This window comes from Thermobia domestica, chromosome 18, assembly GCF_964235325.1.
Source record: "Thermobia domestica chromosome 18, izTheDome1.hap1.1, whole genome shotgun sequence".
Lineage (NCBI taxonomy): Eukaryota > Metazoa > Arthropoda > Insecta > Zygentoma > Lepismatidae > Thermobia > Thermobia domestica.
The window spans coordinates 51,218,488-51,235,511 of NC_137471.1; the positions used below are offsets into that span (position 1 = coordinate 51,218,488).

General features: G+C 34.6%; 1 protein-coding gene and 1 long non-coding RNA gene across 5 annotated transcripts in view; one reads left to right on the forward strand and one right to left on the reverse strand.

Moving 5' to 3' along the window:
* LOC145676051 (uncharacterized) overlaps positions 1-17,024 on the reverse strand; it is a 554,345-nt gene that overhangs the window by 195,169 nt on the left and 342,152 nt on the right. The window lies entirely within an intron of this gene.
* The window catches only part of LOC145676054 (uncharacterized), a 217,919-nt gene continuing 203,420 nt past the window's right edge, over positions 2,526-17,024 (forward strand). Inside the window, exon 1 of the long non-coding RNA XR_014129272.1 lies at positions 2,526-2,624. This is a non-coding gene — a long non-coding RNA (uncharacterized LOC145676054). The remainder of the gene's footprint in view (positions 2,625-17,024) is intronic.

The following is a 17,024-nucleotide window of genomic DNA, read 5'->3' on the forward strand; positions in this document are numbered from 1 at the left end:
ATGTTTTTCTAAACTACGGTTTCATTTTTCTACCTAGTACCTACACTCCTTCTGGATTGGACTACGACATTTTTAGCAGCTCCTCGTAAATTCTCTCTCTGTCTCTCTCTCTCTACACACACACACACACACACACACACACATATATATATATATATATATATATATATATATATATATATATATATATATATATATATATATATATATATATATATATAGAGAGAGAGAGAGAGAGAGAGAGAGATACGTAGCATATAGACGAATGTGTTACTTGTAGCATACGCGAAAGTAATTCAATTTATGTTTAGGCTTCAAAAGTTTCATTGAAAAATATTTCATGTGCAGACGTTACTTATTTGTTAGTTACAAATTTTATTTGAAATAAGTTTAATTTATAATCATATTGATCTAACATAAAAACAGCAACGAAATACACAATGTAATGTAAAATAAGTCAAACGTAATAAATATGTCATTTTTGGTATGGCAAATAGCCGCCCTCCGAAAATGTATCTGCCCCTCCTTTGCCCCCCTAAGAACTTAAAGCTGGCGTCGTCACTGCAACAATATAGTATGGAGTTCTTGCATACTATTCATTGTTGGCGGAAAAATTTCTTCTTTTATTTTCTTTTCTCCACATCAAAGGATTAAACCGAAAAGTTTACAGAAATGAAAATAAGCTTTTCATTGTTGCATTGTTATGTTCTCAATGATTTTGCATTGTAAATATTGGCTTAAAAAATATTAACACAGTAGGCCTATGTTAAACTTTCAGTTAAAGAGAACTTTCCAAGAATTGTGCTATATATTTTAAATTATGCTTTATGCTTTATTTTCTAAAATTATGCTTTTAAAACTAGTTTAACAATGTGAGTGCATTTTGGCGTTCACCCAGTGTCGTGACCATAGTGCTCTCAAACGGGTCGGGTTGTCGGGTCGGGTCAATCGGGTCAGCTCGGGTCGGGTTGTCGGGTCGGGTCAATCGGATCAGCTCGGGTCGGGTTGTCGGGTCGGGTCAACCGGGTCAGCTCGGGTCGGGTTATCGGGTCAGGTCAATCAGGATCACGGTTCGGGTCGGGTCAGTCAATTCGGGTCACGGGTCGGGTCGGGTCGGTCCTCAACCCGACCCGACCCGACCCGTTGAGAGCACTACTCATGATATATCTATCATAGTCTAAGGTCTGACTGGGTCCCCACACTTTTTACCTTCTATAACCGCCTCTAGACTCATTACTCACGATTCACTAGTTAAAATATAATAATAATAATAATAATAATAATAATAATAATAATAATAATAATAATAATAATAATAATAATAATAATAATGAATCATGGGAATTATGAGATATGTAGTGGGTCCAGAGTTGAACTACGCCCAGTAGCGTACGCAGAAATTTATTTCCGGGAGTACAAACTCAATACGAGGGTATTTTATATTAAAATTCCTAAAAAATTGCCTCTAAAATTAGGCTAAATTTACACAAAATTCGAAATTTCGAGCGGGGTCCGGACCTCCAGGACCCACCCCTGCGTACGTCCCCGATTACGCCAATACATTCACTGCTGTCATCACCAGAATCAAACCCAGGATCTATTCCGCCAAAGGCGCACGCGTTAGTCACTAGACCAGTGGGGCTAAAATGTTATAATTTACCTCAATTTATTTAGAAAGATATTGTTTATATTTGCTAAAATCTTCATTTATTGTTATGACATATTTCCTTCCTCGATTTAAAATTCTTTTCAACTGAAAGCAATCGGGCAAATTTAGGTAGCCTAATAAATTCTGTCTCTCCAATGTGAATAAACAACCATTCTACGCTATACTTAAAATAAATAAATAAATAAATAACCCATCATGTGCACAGAAGCATGTTGCAATTCGCTGTGCTGCATTTCGTTGCTACTATACTTCTTACTGTTTCTCTCTCCTGGACTCGATTCTTTCTTGTTTCGGACTTATTACTCCTTCTATGGTTTGCTTTACTGGCCCTCCTTCCCCATCTGATACAGGACGAAACAACGCGTACGCTACTTTAACGAATTCAATCAAAGCTCTTTACGCTGCGTAAGGGTTAGTTTTCCATCAGCTGGTATATGAATAGCAGAAATGTGTTGTGTGTAAGCGGCTTATTGAATGCACTGCCAGGGAGGAGAGCCAGTGATTGAGCATAATAAAACCGAATACAGAACCGATCCAGAATCGAATTCAGAAAGCGCATACATAAAGTTAGGAACGTAGAATCATCAACGCAAGCCACTGAGTAAGACTATTAAAACCGAATACAGAATCGTTTCCAGAGAAACCGAGCACAGAGAATCGGGTACATTAAGGAATCGAATGGAATCGATTTTTGGACTCGATTCTGCCCATCTCTATAATTGACCACTGATCGCTAACCCATAACAGCTCTGGAGGTCGTATTAGACGAAGGGGATCTACCTTTCTTAAAATCCCTGGAGACTGCCTTGAAGCAAAGGTGATTTCTCAACACAAACCATATCTCACAACTGGCAATGTTTCCATGAGGTTATGGTGAACCTCGCTCCTACTATATTTTGTGTATTTCATGGGTATTTTTGAAACATGTAAACTAACTACGAGTTCCAGGAACGCAGTAAGTACTGATATGCATTTCTGTAATTAAATACGAACCTAAATATTTTACGAACCTAAAGTGAGAAGTGTATTTTGTATCGCATTACTGCGCGGCTCAGGAAACAAAACAAACAAAAGAAAAACGAAAATACTCAGGGTTGGAAACTTCTTTACACGGAGCATATTGAGGTTACATCTCGATTCGATCTATCGAAACCAGCATGAGTGCTTGTAGTGAATGTCATAAGTAGACTTCGGATCGATATGCACTAAAAAACGGCAAAATATGCATGCAAATATGCGCTAAAAATCACGAAAATATGCACTGAAAATATGCAAATATGCACTAAAAATTGTAAATATGCACCAATCAAAACCTAAAGTTAAATTAGGATTTTATTATGTTTAAAAAAAAAAAAGTTGTATTACTTGAACTACATATACTTTGTGTATTACTATGATGCATTCATGCTATAATACACAGCTATGTAGTTTTCAGTGTTTTCTGACGAAAAACCTGCATTTATCAGTCAAAACTTTACTGTACATGGAAAATGTTCCTTCTGTGTCACGGGTCTTTTAAGGGACAGTATTTCAAAGAAGCGATGTTACTTGCCGACAAATCTGAAATTCGTGCGTCGTTGTTCCCAGGAACACTTTATTTACATTAGTCAAGAATTTTATGCCAGGTTTCTCGCGTCTATTGACTGTGCGTTTCGAAGAAATTATTGTCCGATTGATCTTGGTGGCGTCTGTTTCGTTATTGAATCAAACAGCTCAAATGCACTACAAAATCCTAATCATCGCTCTTCTAATCTCGTTATTATTTTTGAAGAACTGAACTGATTATTGATAAACACAAGGTCGTTTTTAATGTTTTCAGCTATATATATATATAAAGAATGCGCCAAGTATCTGTAAATAAAGAATAAATATACTCAGAGAAGTAAATAAACATTTCTGGCATAAGCATATAATAAAAACTGCCTAGCGAAATTGAACAGAACACACAAAAATTTCCGTTAAGGATTTTAAGTTAACACAGATAGATCTATGCTAAAAAAAATAAATAATGTACAGTCCGCAGCAAAAAAAACGTGCAACATGAGCATGTAAGTTTATTGTGAAACGACGAAGTCTTTTGCTCCAAAATAAGTGTGCAGGGGAGGACGCCGAGGTTTCTCCTGGCGTGATTCGTGCCACTTAGACGCTATGTTGATTCCTTGTTCTGTTAGGTGTAGTTTCACAATAAACTTACATGCTCATGTTGCAGGTTTTTTTTTTTTTTTTTTTTTTTTTTGCTGCGGACTGTATATATCTATAAATATCTATATCTATCCATCTATGTATCTATCTCTATCTATATATCTATATATATATATATATATAATGGACATAGCCTAGTGAGGTAAAATAAAATGTACATAGGCCTACCGTATTCAATTACAGTATTTATTTATGCTACGAATTAATACACATAAAACTTACAGTAAACAAAAAGAAGCCTACATACGGTTTTAAAGGCCAAGACAAAAAGTAGATGCTATGCCAATTTCAGCGCTTCTCCCTCTACTTTTGAATCCCTTTTGATCTATTGTGTCTATTATGCTCGTTGTTCCATGTCTCTATACCAGCTAGAGAACGAGTTATTGGTATTTGGAAATAACTATGTAATTTGCACTTCGTTCAAAACTCTCACGGTATCTAGACCCTTACATGGAGATGGACTGAAGGTTAAATGTGTAAGGTAACAAGCAAACGAAGACCTTTACAGACAACATAGTTCATAAACCTAACTTCTCACAGAATGTCTAAAATTTTTCTAAACGCTGGATTCCGGAATTTGAAAATTTCCATTGAAAAGTATATTTTAACATTCGTTGTTCTCAAACAGGTTCTACCTAACCAAGAGAATTTAACACACTTTTTTACCTTTAAATTCATGGGGCCGTGAATTATTTCCGTTTAAAATAAATTTCCTTTAATAAGGAGCCTGTTGAATTTACTTTTTACTTTATTGAAAGCCTGTATTCAAAAACCTTTGTATTCTTGTTTAAAAGAAAGTATATCCACTTGAGATTACTTTTTGTATTCAATTATGTGTAAATCCTAGAATATTTTCTGCTAGTGTAACATTGCCCGTTTCAAATAGCAGTAATTTACAATGTATAATATTGCTACTTTAAATGGAATAAAGTGATTTGAGCGAGACATGGAGCATGAATGGGAAGAAGGTAAAGTTATCGAAAACATAACAGAAGACTTAATAAGAAAGTTATGTTTCGAGAGACTGAGATGCGTATCAAAGCAACACAAGTTTATATATATTTTTTAACTCCTTAAACGAAAACTCGGGAACTTATCTTCTTATCTTAGAAAGTAACTGCTGGGACAAGTTTTAGATGTTGTAAAGCAAAAATTTTAATTAATTGTAGAGCTCATTTTCAAAAGGGTTGTTTATTTCTTTCCGAAATACATTTTTCAATGGCTTCTTTTGGATGAACTCAGTCAATCAGTCGAGTATGTAGAAAAAAATCTGGGTTGTATCATAGTTGTATAAACTCCTTACCAGACTTGAAACTGATATGAAAATATAAGAAGGCCAAAAAATAGAGCGCTGCTGAAGTTCGAACTTTTGCTGTCGAACAAAGTATAAATATCCTCTTCTGAAAACAAAGTTACTTTGAAAATAATACTAGTTTAGTATACATTTTGCAATATATATATATATATATATATATATATATATATATATATATATATATATATATATATATATATATATATATATGAATTGTTAACCATTTAGTTGTAGTGCTACATCTTTGTCCAATTTTTGTCCATTTTTGTCCACCCAAGAAAAAAATTGTACCATTCAAATTTACAAAGGAAAAGGAGAGCCATTTCAAAATTTCGGCCACTTCGATCACCTGTAGTGCGACATCATCAAATTTGAATTTTAACTAGCTCAGAATGTTGTCCATTTTTGTCCACCCAAGAAAAAAATTGTACCATTCAAATAAACGAAGGTGGGCCATTTCAAAATTTCGATCACTTCGATCACATAGTGCGATATGTTCAAATTCGAATTTTAACTAGCTCAGAATTTTGTCCAATTTTTGTCCTTCGACGAGAGAAATGTACCATTCAAATAAACGAGGGAGAGCCATTTAAAATTTCGGCCACTTCTATCACCTGTAGTGAGACATCTTCAAATTCGAATTTTAACAAGCTTAAAATTTTGTTTAAATGTATGCATTTATGTACCGCAAACAAAACATTTTGTATCATTAAAATAAACGAGGGAGGGTCATTTCAAAAATTGGCCACTTCGATTGCCTGTAGTGCATCTTCAAATTCGAATTGTAATTAGCTGAGTTGTATCCAATTTCCGTACATTTTTGTACCATTCAAATTAACAGAGGAGGGCCATTTCAAAATTTTGGCCACTTTGATCACCAGTAGTGTGACATCAGTAAATTCGAATTCTAACTAGCTTAAAATTTCCCCCACTTTTTGTAGACTTCTGTACCACCAAAATAGTTTAAATTCGAATTTGAAAATGTCTCACCACAGGTGATCCAAGTTGCAAAATTTTTAAATGATCGTCCTGGTTTATTTCAGATACATAATTTATTATTGGTGGAACAAAAATGTTCAAAAATTCGACACAATTCTGAGCTAATTAAAATTCGAATTTGACGATGTCACCCTACAGGTGATGAAAGTGGCCGAAATTTTAAATGGCTCTCCCTCGTTTATTTGAATGGTACCATTTTTTTCGTGGGTGGATAAAATGAACAAAATTCTGAGCTGGTTAAAATTTGAACTTGAAGATGTCACTACAGGTGTTCGAAGTGGCCAAATTTTGAAATGGCTCTCCCTCTTTTATTTGAATGATACAAATTCTTTTCTTGGGTGGCAAAAATTTTGAGCTAGTTAAAATTCAAATTTGAAGATGTTGCTCTAAAGGTGATTGAAATGGCAATGCGTCGTTAATTTGAATGGCACTAAATTTGTTCTTGGGTGAACAAAAATTGGACAAAATTCTGAGCAAGTTAAAATTGAAACTTGAAGATGTCGCACTACAACTAAATGGACCCAGATTTTTCTTTTGGTATTATTATACCGCAACGGGATCACACAATTTCAAATCTTCACACGCAATAGTAGGAACTTTAACTTCCGAGATAGGTGACGTGGAAATTGTGTTGTAGATGACTTGACATCGTTCTTTATATCTTCTTCCAAACAGGCGACAGTCATGCATTATTGCCGGGAAGATCAATCACTCCCCCTTTTCTTATCATTCTTTCACATGACCTTGGAAGATATTCTAAACCGACAACAATGAACCATTTAAAGATCTTGAGTCTATGTATATTAGTAACTTCAAATTCGATTTATGAGGAAAGTTGTTGGACGTTAAAAATTATCATTTTGGTCGTTTCTTTAAATATGCATTTATATGCATTAACGACCTAAACATGCACTAACCTCCGAAATATGCAAAAATATGCACTATAAAACTCTGCTAATTTACCCCAAAACACCTGAAACGAATTTCTGTTTCAAGAGCATATCAATATCACATCAGGAAAAAAACATGCAAATATGCAAAAATCCGAAGTCTAGTCATAAGAATGTATCAAGACAGGATGTAAGGTCTAAAGTCGAGTGTGTAGACTGTAATAACCTGTATCATATCAAGTGTGCGCAACTTAAGAAAGTAGATGTACAATTAATGAAAGACGAAAACAGAGAATGGCGGCGCAAAGTGTGTTTAAAAGAAAAGAGGAAAAGCATGCAGAGTGGGGATGATTTAAATCGCGAAACTCCTAGTTTAGCAGACATGTATAAGCTCTTGCAGGATTTGAAGGCAGACATTTCTGAGTTAAAGAAAGATAACGTTAGAATTGAAAATGAGTTGGGCAAGTCCTTAAACCTTACACATGAAAAACTTGATGAGAATGTTGATTTGGTAAAAGAACAATCCGTGAAATTAGAGGAGTGTTTAGAAAAAATAGAACAATTAACGTCCGAAAATGTACAACTAAAAAGCAAGTAAGGGAACTGCAAGCTCAGTTAGATGAACAGGAACAATATGGGAGAAGAAATGCTGTGGAAATTTATGGTGTGCCCGAACAAGTGAACGAAGATACTTATGAGGTAATTAAAAATATAGGAAAGGCGTTAGATGTGGTAATCAGGGAAGAAAACATAGAAGCATGTCATAGGTTGAAGAAACGACCTCATGAGAAAACTGCAAGCATAATTGTAAAATTTGTTCATCGTAAAACTAAGGATAAATTAATGGAGAAACGAAAAGTAAAAAGGGATTTCAATGCATGTCAAGTTGGTTATGCGAATAATGAGGTGATATATATCAATCACTCTCTTACCTCATTTCGCAAACGTCTGCTTGGTCAGGCAAGAAAATTGCAGAGAGAAAAACAATATGCATTCTTATGGGTTGACCATTCAGGTGTAATTAAATTGAAGAAAACTAGGGATGATAGGAATGTGTTTGTAATTAAATCACTCTCGTCACTGATAATAATACTAGAAGACATCTCGTCACTGATGTAAAGAATGTCTGAAGGTAGTTTGATTTCTATTTACTATCAGAATGTTAGAGGGCTGAATACTAAGTGTGATGAATTTAAGAAAGGTCTTTTGGCAACTAGTGATGAATATAATATAATTATTCTGACGGAAACTTGGTTAAAGAAAGGTGTATATGATGCAGAATTATTTAATAATCAGTACAAGGTATACAGAAAAGATAGGATTGGAAAGGGAGGGGGAGGCGTATTGATTGCTATAAGGCGGGAGATAATATCCAGTGAAGTGAAAATAGCAAATAATTTGGAGCTTTTAATCATAAAATTTGTAGTTAAAGGAAAAATTTATTTTCTTGTAACGATATACTTCGTGCCTGACTCTAGATTAGATGATTATTATGATTTCTATAGAATATTTGAGGAATATAAAATTATGAACAATTTAGCAAATGATAATATTTTTATAGTAGGATATTGTAATTTACCAAAAATTAGGGGTCCAGATACGAACTTACTGGAGAAAGGTTCGTTATATAAAGCGTTGGCTGACTTTTTAAATCTCTACGATTTAAAGCTAATAAATAATGTTAAAAATAGTGAGGGAAAGACCCTTGATTTAATTTTAACAAATATAAAACTTCCTATTGAAGTAAATAAAGAGGAGGTTCTAGTAAAACCTGATATTTATCATCCGGCTCTACTTGTAGATATAAAACTTAAATCAAAAGTAAGTGGTAGGCTTAGTGAACCAATAATTGCATACAACTTTCGAAAAGCAAATTTTTATGAAATGTATAATAGAATCCAAACAGAGGATTGAAGTAACTTAGAGAAAATAGATGATGTAGAGGAGGCAGTTGAATATTTTTACAATAGAATACGGTCAATATTTGATATAACAATCCCTAAGAACTCTTTAAATAACGAAAAGAAATATCCACGTTGGTTCTCGAAAGAAATTATTGAAGTAGTAAAATTGAAAGAATATTATAGGAAGCATAAGAAAAACTCAGTATATAACACAATGATGTATAAAAATGTAAGATCAGAACTGAAACAAATGATCAAAGGAGCGTATAAAAAGTATGTAAATGAGTCAGAATTAAATATTAGAAATGATATAAGTACATTCTGGCCATTTATAAAAGACAGGAAAGTGACGAAAGTAGTACCCAATGTTATGACTCTAGATAACAGGGAATATTGTACTAATAAATATATTGTTAATGGTTTTGCAACTCATTTTAAAGCTGTATATTTGGGGGTTCCATCAACTTATAGAGTGAATGACAGAAACAATTATTCTCAATTATATAGTACACTAAAATTAGATCCTGTAAATGTGACAGAATATTAAAACGCTATCCGTAATTTAAAACCTAAGAGAACATGTGGAATAGGTGGAATACCACCTTATATTATTAAGGGTTGCTCGGAGGTTTTAATGCGTCCTTTATGTTATATATATAAAATTTGGTGATTAAAAAACAGTTGTTTCTAAATACCTGCAAAGTATCTCGTATTAGTCCAATCTTTAAGAGTGGAGAAAAGAATAAGATTGAAAATTACCGACCGATATCAATAATTTGTGCTCCAGCCAAGGTACTAGAATATATACTCTATACCAGGTATATGTATTTTTAATCACGTTAAGTCTTTTATTTATCAGAACCAACATGGATTTTTTACAGGTAGATCAACTGTTACAAATCTGATTAATTTTGTTGAAGATGTACAGGATGCATTGCATAAACAAAATAGATTGGATACTATATACTTTGACTTCTCAAAGGCATTTGACAAAATTAATCATGATATTTTATTGAATAAATTGTCAAATTTTGGTTTGAGTTTGTTGTTTTTAAAATTAGTGGCATCGTATCTTGAATATAGAAAACAATATGTTTCATACAACGGTCATCAGTCTTCTTTCTATCAAATGAGTTCTGGCATATCGCAAGGCTCTAACTCAGGACCTTTACTTTTTCTAATATATGTAAATGATTTACTGTCTAAAATTAAACATTCGAACTGTATAATGTACGCGGATGATTTAAAATTGTTTAAAGAAATAAAAAATAAGAATGATGAATATATGTTACAATCCGATATTACGGAAGTCTACAATTGGAGTGTTGAAAATATGTTGTATCTAAATTTACAAAAATGTCAATTTATGATAATAACTAAAAAGCGGAGCTATATTGATTGTAAATATTACTTAAATGGTGTTGAATTGGAAAGGAAATATGAGGTTAAAGACTTAGGTGTATATTTTAATAATAGCTTGTCATTTAAAACTCATATTGATAATATAACGAATGATGCTTATCGAGTGTTGGGTTTTATCATAAGAAGTACAAAAAAATATCCATGATTTATCAGTTATTGAAATATTATATAATTCAATAGTTCGAAGCAAATTAGAGTATGCATCAATAGTATGGTCACCAAGTTGTAAGTCACAAAAAAATGAAATTGAAGCAATACAAAAGAAATTTTTAAGATACTTATATTTCAAAAAATATTCTGTTTCATCATATCAGAGAAAAATTTCGTATATGTGGTTATTAAAGGAATTTCACTATGTCAAATTAACAAACAGAAGGATTGTCGCCCAGCAAATGTTCCTATATAAAGTTATCAATGGATTAATTGATGATAGTACGTTTTTGGAAAGAATATGCTTTAACGCTACCCCATATAAATTAAGAAATAGGAATCTTTTGCTAAATAAAATACCCAAAACAGTGGGATATAAAAAAATCACCATTATTTGCAATGTGTGAATCATACAACAAATTAGTAAAAATATGTGATTTGGATTTTAGTTGTAAAGTGAAAAATTATTGTAATTTGGTGGAAACTTATGTAAATTTGGAGTATAAGTAAACCCCTGTCTGTAAATTGCAGCACATAAGAGTAGGAGGTAATGGTAATAGGTCGCGAAACATGAATACTTATGTATGTTGGCATTCTTGTGCGTGTTTGTATTTTTTATTTTTGTGTTTCTATTTTTTGTATTTTTTATTCTAGTGTTTGTTTTAAATTAATAACATAGATGTAATATTTTATGTAAGACCCGTGTAATTGGGATTCTCCTGTTGGAGTCAGCGGATTTAAATAAATGAAATAAATAAATAAATAAATCTCGCGAGGCTGCCATGAGCGAAGGGGTTCCCGTATAAAACATTACTTCCTTCATCTCTGGTCATAAGGAAGATACATTAACTTTGTAGACACAAAGACTATTTTATATTTTTGTAAAATAAGTAGGTGAAAGATTAGAATCGCTGACTGTCATTGTCTCTACCCACACAAATTATTGCTTGGTGCTAGGCGCGGAAGTTTTGTACGGAACGCTCATTTTATTAAGTTTTTAACAGGCACAAAAATCAAATAGGTCAGTATCAAAATTTTTCTATGTTCCATTTTCTCTCTTCTTCTTCTTTTTCTTTTCTTTTTCTTCATGCCTAAAACAAAGTACAAATTTTAACATGACAGAGGGTGCATCGAACATGTCTTTTAGTATGCCCCATCTTACAAAATATTCCGGGCACGTACAAGGGGGATTCAGATAGATTTTTCATGTTATTTGAATACATGGCTACTATGCAGTCGTGGTCATCAGCCAAGAAAATGTAAATTTTACCGATATGTTTACAAGATACTGCATTGAATTTAGTATTGCAACTCAAGAATCAGAATCAATTTGGGACGTTAACATACGAAAATAATTGCAAGCTAAATTAATTGCATTAAGCAGACCGAAGGTTATGTCATATAAGACAACAAAAATTGTTTCATGTTCAGCAAGGACGGTCATGTATATATATATATACGCATATGACTCCTTTTTCTTCGGCCCTTCTAAAAAATCACTGAAAGGTGAACGGTTCATCTGTAACAAGGAAATGCAGAACATTGCGCAGCAATGGATCCGTCAGAAACCCAGGAGTTTCTACACAGACGCCATCCACTCTGTTCCTACGAACATCAATATCAACAGCAATTATCTGTAGGTTTCTTGTTATACATTAATTAAATCGTAGAGTTCGAAAACCGGCCATCTCCATCGAAGCTAATTTCAGAGCGGAGGCAAACAAAACTATATTATTCAATATGTATCTGACATATAGGGTTGCTTTCATTTTTGGATCGTAGAAAAATGACAGTTCTACAGTCCGGAAAAGACAACAACTCCATATCGTTGATGCACTTTGAATAATTTAGTTTTGTGTCACTTTTCTCAAATTAGCTTCGATAGAGATGACCGGTTTGCGAACTCAACAATTCAATTGTATCTCACATATTCTCTAAGTAACATATTCTGTAATAAAGCATTCTTTAGATATAACCATAATCTCCTTTTCATATCAGCCAACCTCCCTCAGGTAGCAAGAAAGCTTTCGGTCAGTTGGCACGCTTTTGGCTTTCTACGCTTGCACTTTCAACGCGTGCTGTCATGCAACCTATTTTTTGTTGTACTTGCAAGCGATACTTTAGATCCTTCGCAGACCGTCATTGCATCACTGGCCATTGACTTGCCGCCCGCGTAAACGCTTGCGTCAAGCTTGAATAGAACACTGAATGCAAGGTTGCCCTCATGTAACTTCGTTACTGAAATCCAGCTTGCAGCATGCCGGTTGCAAGCTTGCCGACTTCCAGTGCAAGCCTATAGCAAGCAGTTTGCAAGTTGTCTCTGTTACTAGGGTTCGATATATGCCACTTACGCACAAAACTGTAATAAGTTAGCAGGATCAACCCATCACCAGATCGCTTGCAGCGCCGCATAAATCAAGTCTAAAATTATTTTGCCTTTTCATCCAAAAGAAGAGGTATCTGAGCTTAAAACCCTTTATATAACGTAGCACGCACCAAGTTGAAAAGCGCTATTTACGCTAGTTCGTTTCTATGGCTGGGTAGCTAAACTTGAAAAGCGCTACCTCGCGTCTTATATTACCTTGAATTTGTATCCGTAGCTGACATTAAGGAAACGAAGGAAAAGAAAGAAAAAAAAAACATTGGGTCGCCGTTATTCCTTCTTACACTATAATTTATAGACCAGTAAACACAACGCTACTTACTCCAGATTCTTGTACACTACTTGCGTTGTCAATGCTAAGGAAAAGACGAGGAAAAGAAAGAGAAAAAAAAGAAATCATTTAGAATAACACCATATATCTTGCATCTCTGTTTATTTAACTTTCCTTGTAATAAACGTATAACAAAAGACTCTGACATTCATGATCGTGGATAGCTAGATTCAGGAAAAAAAATCTTTATATTCCGTTTAAGTTTCTCAAACCTTTTAACGCCAACACCACTCAAAGGTAAATAACAATATGAATTAAGCCACACTGTACTAACAGTAAGAGAGTTGTTTACATTTCTAGACAATAGCACAAAAATCCTTGGTAGGCTACTTCACCAAAGGAAATTTACCAATTACATTACCACTCGTGAACATCTCATTGCAAAGAGAGAGAGAGACCTACGGCTGCGTCAATTAACCTTCCCCCTTTTAGCACATAACTTCTCCACTTCACCCGCATCCAACTGCTAAGAGGGCATTTCCCTCGACATTTACTATTAGCAGCGGCGGTAATAACATTAAACTCTGTAGCACATTATGGGGAACACAAAACCAGCCAGTAAAATTAGACTCGACTTCTGACACTCCCCCATTGAAGTACGAGTGGTATCGTACACCCACCGTCTTAACGTGCCTCACTGATCTAGTGAGCAACATCACAATCAAACGTAACAGAACAACTCGAGAATACGAACTTGGGGTGCGGCGACTTAATGCTTAGATCGTAGATTATATAGATATACATATGTATATAGTTATTGATAAACAATACGGAATGCCCGCTGCTAGACAGACGTAAACTAGCCATCGCTAATCAATCTTTAATTTATCAAATAGAATACCTGAGAGAATAGACAATACGGAATGCCTGTTGCTAACATACATGTGCTAGATGGCAGCTAGTAATATATTATACATCTAGACAACTCTAAGAGATGATTTTTATTCAGAGCAAGAGAGAAACGGCTTTGATATCAGACTACCCCTCTGGCGTATGATTCAACTTACTGGATAGAGACTCACTCTCGTTTACTCGGACATATTACGGACAAAACTCATTTCGGACAATATTATGGACATTGTAAACTGACTCGGATAATATATATATGTATATGTATACACCAAGAAAACTGAGAATTATTGAACGTATATTATTGTTTGTTCATAAGTAATCTGTAGTAAGATAATGAACACACGAAGACATTGATACGACGTTAGATATTATATTTAAAACAATTTGGACAACTATAAATGGTGGACAATTTCTTCCGCAACTTCCCGGATGATACCAGTTTCTTCACAAGACGGAATAAAAAGAAATAGACATATTTACCTAGTAGACAGTTACCAAAGCTCACCCGACCGTGGTTTCACTTTACGAATATGGACACTGTGGAAACACTGCGAAACAGCACTCCAGGGTGGCGACCGGTCCTGATGACTCCTCCAACATCTCACCATGTGTACAGCCATAACTTCAGCGTGGATTGATCACACGACGACCCCTCCTGGGTTAATAGCAAAAGCATACGTTCCGCTACTATCTCCACCAGGTAGACAAACAATCACTGCAAAGCTGCTGCAATGTTCATCCTCACAATAGCGACCACAGTTAGACACATTAAATTCCGGAGGGCCAGGCTGAGCTGACAACAAATAATAGGACGAAGTCCCTTGCCAAGAAAATGTAGTAAAGGTGGACGGAAATTCACTACGTCAAGAGAAGGAGGCCATACATCAATCGAGTTCAGTCCCAGAGACAGCACAAAAGGGATTTCTGAACTTCAGCTTTCATCACATTAACAGTTAGGAAATATCTAACCAATCTCAGCCATACTTCAAAACGCACAGGTCGAATATTTGAGTAAGTTCTCTTATGATTCTTGTTTATACCCGCTAGCCTAGCATACCGTTCAACTAAAACAGCTTCTTTAAATATTTATATTAAAGAACAGCCACTCACTGCATAGTTCACTGTAAATTAATATCCAAAATTATGGACAATCGTGCTTCTCACCACACCACGGCCATGTTCGCAGTTCGTAGTACAAAGAAAAAGGTGAACCAGAGGGGGCTCTCCGCAGCCCTCTCACTTCCGGATTGGTCATTCCATACTACGCATCAGAGCGTAGAATGGAAATAACAGATTTTATAACAAAACAAATATAACTAAAGGAGAATAAAATTATATAAACGAGCATTTATATATGCAGATTCATAATAATCCTTCCGTTTTACATGAAACACAAAATTTTAAATTATTTCAAACGATCCGAGCTACTCTCAAAAGCCGCTCAACGCAAACCATAGACATACAAAGAGAAGTAGCAAACTACATCTACACGCACTAGTCCAATTGTCACCCATCTTGAATCCTTCATGAGAGTTGAGAATTGAGAAAATATAATAAGAAATAATATTAACTGAGAGCTGATTGAACATTTCCGCAAATATTCTCTTTGAGAAAATGTAACGCTCAAAGAGGAACGTTACATCCACCCAGAGGACAAGAAAAAAAATTTCTCTCTCTTTTTTTTACCCTATATATTATTATTAGAAGTTATTTATATGGATAATTTCGAAGAAGTTCATCTCTTCGTTCTTTGGAACAGTTGAATTTCTTCAAATTATGAAAATTCTGCGTTCCCACACTTTCCCCAGTGAGGGTATGCAAAATCACTGAGTTTTTCAGAACCCTTCTAGCCAAGAAAGGGCCCGAGAAACATTTCATATATTTAGCAAATTCTCCTTTAACTGAAGAGGAAAGATGGTGAAGTTTAACCATTACTAGGTCTCCTTCTTCTAACTTAACCTCCCTTCCTGTTCGTTTCAAAGATTTCTTAGTTTTATTAGTAACTTTAGGATACAATGTAATATGACGATCTTGGGTAGGTGTCTTCTCTAGAACACCAGGCCAAGGAAAATTCTTTTTAAATGCTTCAATAGCAGAATAAGATAAAAATAGCTCTACAGGCGTACAATCAATACTACTACATAATGAATAATTTAGGAGTTCCTGACATCGCTTCAGTACAGTACTCCACTTAGAATGATTACTATGACACTCTAAACGAATAATTCGGTTGAGTTCTTTATGGCTCCTTTCTGCCAAACCATTCGAAGACGGGGAATAACTAGACGTTAATACGGATTTCATATTATGCTCCTTACAATAGTCCTGCCAGGGGCGCGAGATAAACTGTGAACCTTTATCCGAGACAATAGCATCAGGATAAGGGAACAAATAAAAATAATTCTTTTCCAACACTGAAATTATACCTTTAACATGAGCAGTCTTTAAAGGAAAGAAACAAACAAACCTAGAATAAACATCAATAATAGATAAAATATAATAATAACCATTACTAACTGGGAGCCTCCCAACGAGATCTACCGCTAGGCGGTCGTGAGGTCGACTAGCTTCTATATGAATTTCTTCTTTAAGTATTACCTGATTGGCGAACTTTGTCTCAACACAATCAAGACAATCTCTAATATACTGTCGAATTGACAGTCTTTGTTTCTTCCAATAAAATAAAGAACGACATAAAGACATACATTTCCTAGCTCCAAAATGACCACGTGAATGGACTATTCCAATTATTTCTTTTATTAACTCTTGAGGAATAACCAAAAGCCATTGGTTCGAATTCCTATGCTTGAAATATAGCAAACCTTGATAACAAGTGACATGTTCCGAGGAACTATCCAATAAAGACCTTAACTTAATACAGAAGTCGTCATACTTCTGCTTTTCCCT